This window comes from Pungitius pungitius, chromosome 13 (genome assembly GCF_949316345.1).
Source record: "Pungitius pungitius chromosome 13, fPunPun2.1, whole genome shotgun sequence".
Taxonomy (NCBI): domain Eukaryota; kingdom Metazoa; phylum Chordata; class Actinopteri; order Perciformes; family Gasterosteidae; genus Pungitius; species Pungitius pungitius.
In genome coordinates this window covers 75001-81870 of record NC_084912.1, presented here as the reverse complement: position 1 = coordinate 81870, position 6870 = coordinate 75001, and positions in this window count along the sequence as shown.

Genomic DNA, 6870 nt, shown 5'->3' with positions numbered 1-6870 from the left:
ACTTGGTCAAAAGATCGTAAGTAGGGCTGAAACTGTCCTTAGAGCATGTTTGGGTGAATTCTGAGTAAAATTAAGCAATGTTAGCAAAATATGCTAATTTTAGCTAAAAATGCTAAGCTAGGCTAAATAGTCTAAACGGCCAGCCGAGGCTAGGAAAAGCTGACCGGGAGCTATTTTGGCTAAATAGGCTAATGCTAATTATGCTAAGCTAAGTTAGGCCATGCTAGATAGGCTAGTCGGCTTAGCCGAGGCTAGGAAAAGCCAGCCGGGGGCTATTATAGCCAAAATGGCTAATGCTAAAATGCTAAGCTAAGTTAGGCTAGGCTAATGCTAACGCTAAGGAAGTAGAACATTCCCTGTGCCACATACACCGCAAGACCCCAGGGAGATGTTATCCTAAGTAAGTTTGACATTAACAAGTACTCACCAGTGGGAGATCAAGTAGATGTCCTGTTTTGAATGCAAAAACCCATTGGAAGTCACTAATGGAACTAACACCTTCAGTCATGGTGCAGACTTGTTTTCGCGAGAATTCTGGGTAATGCAGTTCAAAAGCCGTATTAGAAGGAGGCAATTGCCATCACTGGAGGCATGTGGTGATTTTCAAGCATCAGAAGAGGATTTTAATGTAGTTTTAAAGCCAAAAGAAGATAAAACGATCTTTTAGTGAGGATTCTGGGTAAATGGAATCCTAGATGGCAGTAAAAAGTGGAAATGAGACTGTAAATAAGAGTTTAAAAGTGGGAATAAAAGTTAAAAAATAAGGCTAAAAACAAAGGGAAAATTCAAGGAGTCGAGATGATAGATGGATTACCATTAACGTTAAATAAAAGGAAAAGGGGTGAAGGTGGAGCGGTCAGGTCAGCAGTATGGGGAGGGGGGATGTGTCTACATCAGGTCCCTCCCCCGCTTGTCTAAGCATCACTGCGTCCCTTCCCGGCCCCCCACTGAAGAGAGGAGGGGACGGGAGGGAGGGGGTGGCAAGTGAGCCAGGAGGGAAGAGAAAAATAGAAGAGGAGTGGTCAGGTCAGCAGTATGGGGAGGGGGGATGTGTCTACATCAGGTCCCTCCCCCGCTTGTCTAAGCATCACTGCGTCCCTTCCCAGACCCCTCCCCTGGGGGGCAGAGGAGGGGGTGGGAGGGAGGGGGTGGCAAGTGAGCCAGAAGAGAAGAGAAAAAGAGAAGAGGAGTGGTCAGGTCAGCAGTATGGGGAGGGGGGATGTGTCTACATCAGGTCCCTCCCCCGCTTGTCTAAGCATCACTGCGTCCCTTCCCAGACCCCTCCCCTGGGGGGCAGAGGAGGGGGTGGGAGGGAGGGGGTGGCAAGTGAGCCAGAAGAGAAGAGAAAAAGAGAAGAGGAGTGGTCAGGTCAGCAGTATGGGGAGGGGGGATGTGTCTACATCAGGTCCCTCCCCCGCTTGTCTAAGCATCACTGCGTCCCTTCCCAGACCCCTCCCCTGGGGGGCAGAGGAGGGGGTGGGAGGGAGGGGGGGCGAGTGAGCCCAAAGGTCAGAGGTAAGCGGGAGAAGTAAGTTCAAAGTAAGAGCCAGTTAATCTATTTTTCTGGTTTTAGTATTATAATGAGAATCCATCTTTAAGTAGTCTTCGTCGTTCAAAGATCCGAGTGTAGAGGTCCAAAGAGATATGTTCAAGGTGTCACACAAGAGTGAAATGACAGTTCAAAGGGCCAATGTGCCGTTGGAAACATGTGATGGTCGTGAATCTTCTTGGAAACATGAGCTAGGCTAAGAGGTAAGGGCCAGGTCAAAGGCCAATTGGGTTCCAATGCACATCGACTCACATGCTGAACGCGTTAGCATAACCCATGTTCGCCCATGTGCACCGAAGGGAAGTGTTAGTCCGAAGCACAGGCAGGTTAGGTGGTAGGAATGTCACATGAATCTCCCCACGTCGCCCAACGGCTTCGCAGTTTATATGGAGACCCACGGCAAGGCACGGGCTACACGCATATCATTCCAGAGAATCCCTGGACCCGCTGACCAATGACCCGGTAGTAAGAATGAGTGAGCAAATCCTGGAGCTGAGGGACTGATACCTTGTAGACAGGTCGTGTACAGGAAAGCTTGCGGCGGACAGGACCGATTCATTGCCCGTGTATACCGAGGTGAAGAGAGTGACATTTTTGTGGGGGAAAGGGGACAGAGTTAGAGGTGAGGAGGGGACCCAACGTGGGGTAGCCCCCCAATGAAAGTCTTAAGAGAACAAGAGCTAGAAGGCGGGATGGGGGCGCACAAACTACAACGGATTATGTCTCACAGCCCATCCCCAGTTAAAAACAGGACCAAGAGTAGGTGTAAAAGGAGGGGGGGTGGGGGGTAAGAGAGTAGGGGGAGCAGTCGAGGGCGGGACAAAGTCCACTTATAGACCGGAGTCTGCCAGTCGGTTAACAAGAGGCCTAAAAATTTAGGGTTAAATAAGGAGGGAGAGTTAACAGGGAGGATGGGGGCGCACAAACTACAACGGATTATGTCTCACAGCCCATCCCCATTAAAAGTAGACCCAGAGACAGGATTACATAAAGCTGGTGGACAAAACCCCAGGGTGAAGAAGAGCGTTAAGTAGCGAGGGCGGGAAATTAGGTTGGTGTAGGGGAGAGCGAGGTACATCCCTCCCCCACCCGGAAGGAAGGGGGGAAGGTTTGGAGCGGGATGTATGGCAAGCGAGCCAGTTGACGGGGAAGGGGAGGAGGGGGACGCCAAGAGTGCTAACTCCCCAGAGGTTTGGCAACTGCCGTTCAGAACTCAAGCCAAGAATGTCCATTGAGTAAAGCTGGACCCCCACAAGGGTTGAGATTGGACTGCGGCTGAGTGGGAGCGCTACGTTGGGGTGAGGATAGAATGCATTTGCCCTATCGCCAGGTGTGCAGTCCCAATGTCCATTAGAGTTGGCGAGTGCCCTTGAATGAAGCTGGAGATCCGGTGAGGTCCAGGTGGGGGCATAGGCCCAGGGAGGGTTAAGTTTAAGCCCAGGGAGGGTTAAGTTTAGGCGTAGGGCCCCAAATGGTTAAGTTTAGGTTAAGGGTCATGGATGGGGCTAGCAAGCAACAATGTAAAAACTATTATTAGTAGTTGTCAAACTGCCACAGACCTACAATAAAGCGCCGAATGTTGAACAAGCATCAAAGTACTCACATCTGTAGTTACAAAAGTGCCATAGTCCCAGAGTCCGCATAGGTCCGTGATAACAACGCGTCGTGAGAGTAAGGGGCCCGAAGTCAAGCCGTAGTGCGACGTAAAGGCGTTACAAATCATCGGAGGATTGTAGTTATTAGAGGTAAGTACCGTCTAAATGTGCTTAATTGAGCCTTAGTTTGAATCCTATTAAACAAATTTCGGCGACACATCATCAGTAGTGGTCCACAGGATCATCGAGCGTTTCGGCCAGTTAACACTATACACTCTCACCTGAGGTGGCCCGTCGGGGGTGATCACTCCCCCAACGTGTGTCAAGTTGCGATCAAATCCAGCTAAAGTAAGAAAATCCTAGATTGACAGGTCCTAGTTTAGTAATAAGCGCGGGCGTTAGCACATTAGTTGCAGCCAAGTTGGAGCTGATGTTGAGTTTTTAGCAAACGCAAATCCTAGCTAGTCAAAGGGAACTCCTAGCGTGACCAAAGGAGCTAGAGCCTGTGTCGGAGATAATATGAAGGCTAGTTTGTGGCCCAAAAAGCCTAGAGGGTGCGTAGGAGTTCCCAAGATCAGAGTTAGCAAGGTCTAAGTTGAGCGTGAAGTCACATGAGTCAGGTAGCCATTGTCCGTTTTCCAGTAACCAAGCATAGCATAGCATCATAAACCAAACACTGCAAGGGCATAGCATCATAAACCAAACACTGCAAGATCGTAGCAAGGCATGTCACATTTCACAGCCAGACATCACAGTTCAGATTGAGCTAGCGTGAAAGCTACTTGGTCAAAAGATCGTAAGTAGGGCTGAAACTGTCCTTAGAGCATGTTTGGGTGAATTCTGAGTAAAATTAAGCAATGTTAGCAAAATATGCTAATTTTAGCTAAAAATGCTAAGCTAGGCTAAATAGTCTAAACGGCCAGCCGAGGCTAGGAAAAGCTGACCGGGAGCTATTTTGGCTAAATAGGCTAATGCTAATTATGCTAAGCTAAGTTAGGCCATGCTAGATAGGCTAGTCGGCTTAGCCGAGGCTAGGAAAAGCCAGCCGGGGGCTATTATAGCCAAAATGGCTAATGCTAAAATGCTAAGCTAAGTTAGGCTAGGCTAATGCTAACGCTAAGGAAGTAGAACATTCCCTGTGCCACATACACCGCAAGACCCCAGGGAGATGTTATCCTAAGTAAGTTTGACATTAACAAGTACTCACCAGTGGGAGATCAAGTAGATGTCCTGTTTTGAATGCAAAAACCCATTGGAAGTCACTAATGGAACTAACACCTTCAGTCATGGTGCAGACTTGTTTTCGCGAGAATTCTGGGTAATGCAGTTCAAAAGCCGTATTAGAAGGAGGCAATTGCCATCACTGGAGGCATGTGGTGATTTTCAAGCATCAGAAGAGGATTTTAATGTAGTTTTAAAGCCAAAAGAAGATAAAACGATCTTTTAGTGAGGATTCTGGGTAAATGGAATCCTAGATGGCAGTAAAAAGTGGAAATGAGACTGTAAATAAGAGTTTAAAAGTGGGAATAAAAGTTAAAAAATAAGGCTAAAAACAAAGGGAAAATTCAAGGAGTCGAGATGATAGATGGATTACCATTAACGTTAAATAAAAGGAAAAGGGGTGAAGGTGGAGCGGTCAGGTCAGCAGTATGGGGAGGGGGGATGTGTCTACATCAGGTCCCTCCCCCGCTTGTCTAAGCATCACTGCGTCCCTTCCCGGCCCCCCACTGAAGAGAGGAGGGGACGGGAGGGAGGGGGTGGCAAGTGAGCCAGGAGGGAAGAGAAAAATAGAAGAGGAGTGGTCAGGTCAGCAGTATGGGGAGGGGGGATGTGTCTACATCAGGTCCCTCCCCCGCTTGTCTAAGCATCACTGCGTCCCTTCCCAGACCCCTCCCCTGGGGGGCAGAGGAGGGGGTGGGAGGGAGGGGGTGGCAAGTGAGCCAGAAGAGAAGAGAAAAAGAGAAGAGGAGTGGTCAGGTCAGCAGTATGGGGAGGGGGGATGTGTCTACATCAGGTCCCTCCCCCGCTTGTCTAAGCATCACTGCGTCCCTTCCCAGACCCCTCCCCTGGGGGGCAGAGGAGGGGGTGGGAGGGAGGGGGTGGCAAGTGAGCCAGAAGAGAAGAGAAAAAGAGAAGAGGAGTGGTCAGGTCAGCAGTATGGGGAGGGGGGATGTGTCTACATCAGGTCCCTCCCCCGCTTGTCTAAGCATCACTGCGTCCCTTCCCAGACCCCTCCCCTGGGGGGCAGAGGAGGGGGTGGGAGGGAGGGGGGGCGAGTGAGCCCAAAGGTCAGAGGTAAGCGGGAGAAGTAAGTTCAAAGTAAGAGCCAGTTAATCTATTTTTCTGGTTTTAGTATTATAATGAGAATCCATCTTTAAGTAGTCTTCGTCGTTCAAAGATCCGAGTGTAGAGGTCCAAAGAGATATGTTCAAGGTGTCACACAAGAGTGAAATGACAGTTCAAAGGGCCAATGTGCCGTTGGAAACATGTGATGGTCGTGAATCTTCTTGGAAACATGAGCTAGGCTAAGAGGTAAGGGCCAGGTCAAAGGCCAATTGGGTTCCAATGCACATCGACTCACATGCTGAACGCGTTAGCATAACCCATGTTCGCCCATGTGCACCGAAGGGAAGTGTTAGTCCGAAGCACAGGCAGGTTAGGTGGTAGGAATGTCACATGAATCTCCCCACGTCGCCCAACGGCTTCGCAGTTTATATGGAGACCCACGGCAAGGCACGGGCTACACGCATATCATTCCAGAGAATCCCTGGACCCGCTGACCAATGACCCGGTAGTAAGAATGAGTGAGCAAATCCTGGAGCTGAGGGACTGATACCTTGTAGACAGGTCGTGTACAGGAAAGCTTGCGGCGGACAGGACCGATTCATTGCCCGTGTATACCGAGGTGAAGAGAGTGACATTTTTGTGGGGGAAAGGGGACAGAGTTAGAGGTGAGGAGGGGACCCAACGTGGGGTAGCCCCCCAATGAAAGTCTTAAGAGAACAAGAGCTAGAAGGCGGGATGGGGGCGCACAAACTACAACGGATTATGTCTCACAGCCCATCCCCAGTTAAAAACAGGACCAAGAGTAGGTGTAAAAGGAGGGGGGGTGGGGGGTAAGAGAGTAGGGGGAGCAGTCGAGGGCGGGACAAAGTCCACTTATAGACCGGAGTCTGCCAGTCGGTTAACAAGAGGCCTAAAAATTTAGGGTTAAATAAGGAGGGAGAGTTAACAGGGAGGATGGGGGCGCACAAACTACAACGGATTATGTCTCACAGCCCATCCCCATTAAAAGTAGACCCAGAGACAGGATTACATAAAGCTGGTGGACAAAACCCCAGGGTGAAGAAGAGCGTTAAGTAGCGAGGGCGGGAAATTAGGTTGGTGTAGGGGAGAGCGAGGTACATCCCTCCCCCACCCGGAAGGAAGGGGGGAAGGTTTGGAGCGGGATGTATGGCAAGCGAGCCAGTTGACGGGGAAGGGGAGGAGGGGGACGCCAAGAGTGCTAACTCCCCAGAGGTTTGGCAACTGCCGTTCAGAACTCAAGCCAAGAATGTCCATTGAGTAAAGCTGGACCCCCACAAGGGTTGAGATTGGACTGCGGCTGAGTGGGAGCGCTACGTTGGGGTGAGGATAGAATGCATTTGCCCTATCGCCAGGTGTGCAGTCCCAATGTCCATTAGAGTTGGCGAGTGCCCTTGAATGAAGCTGGAGATCCGGTGAGGT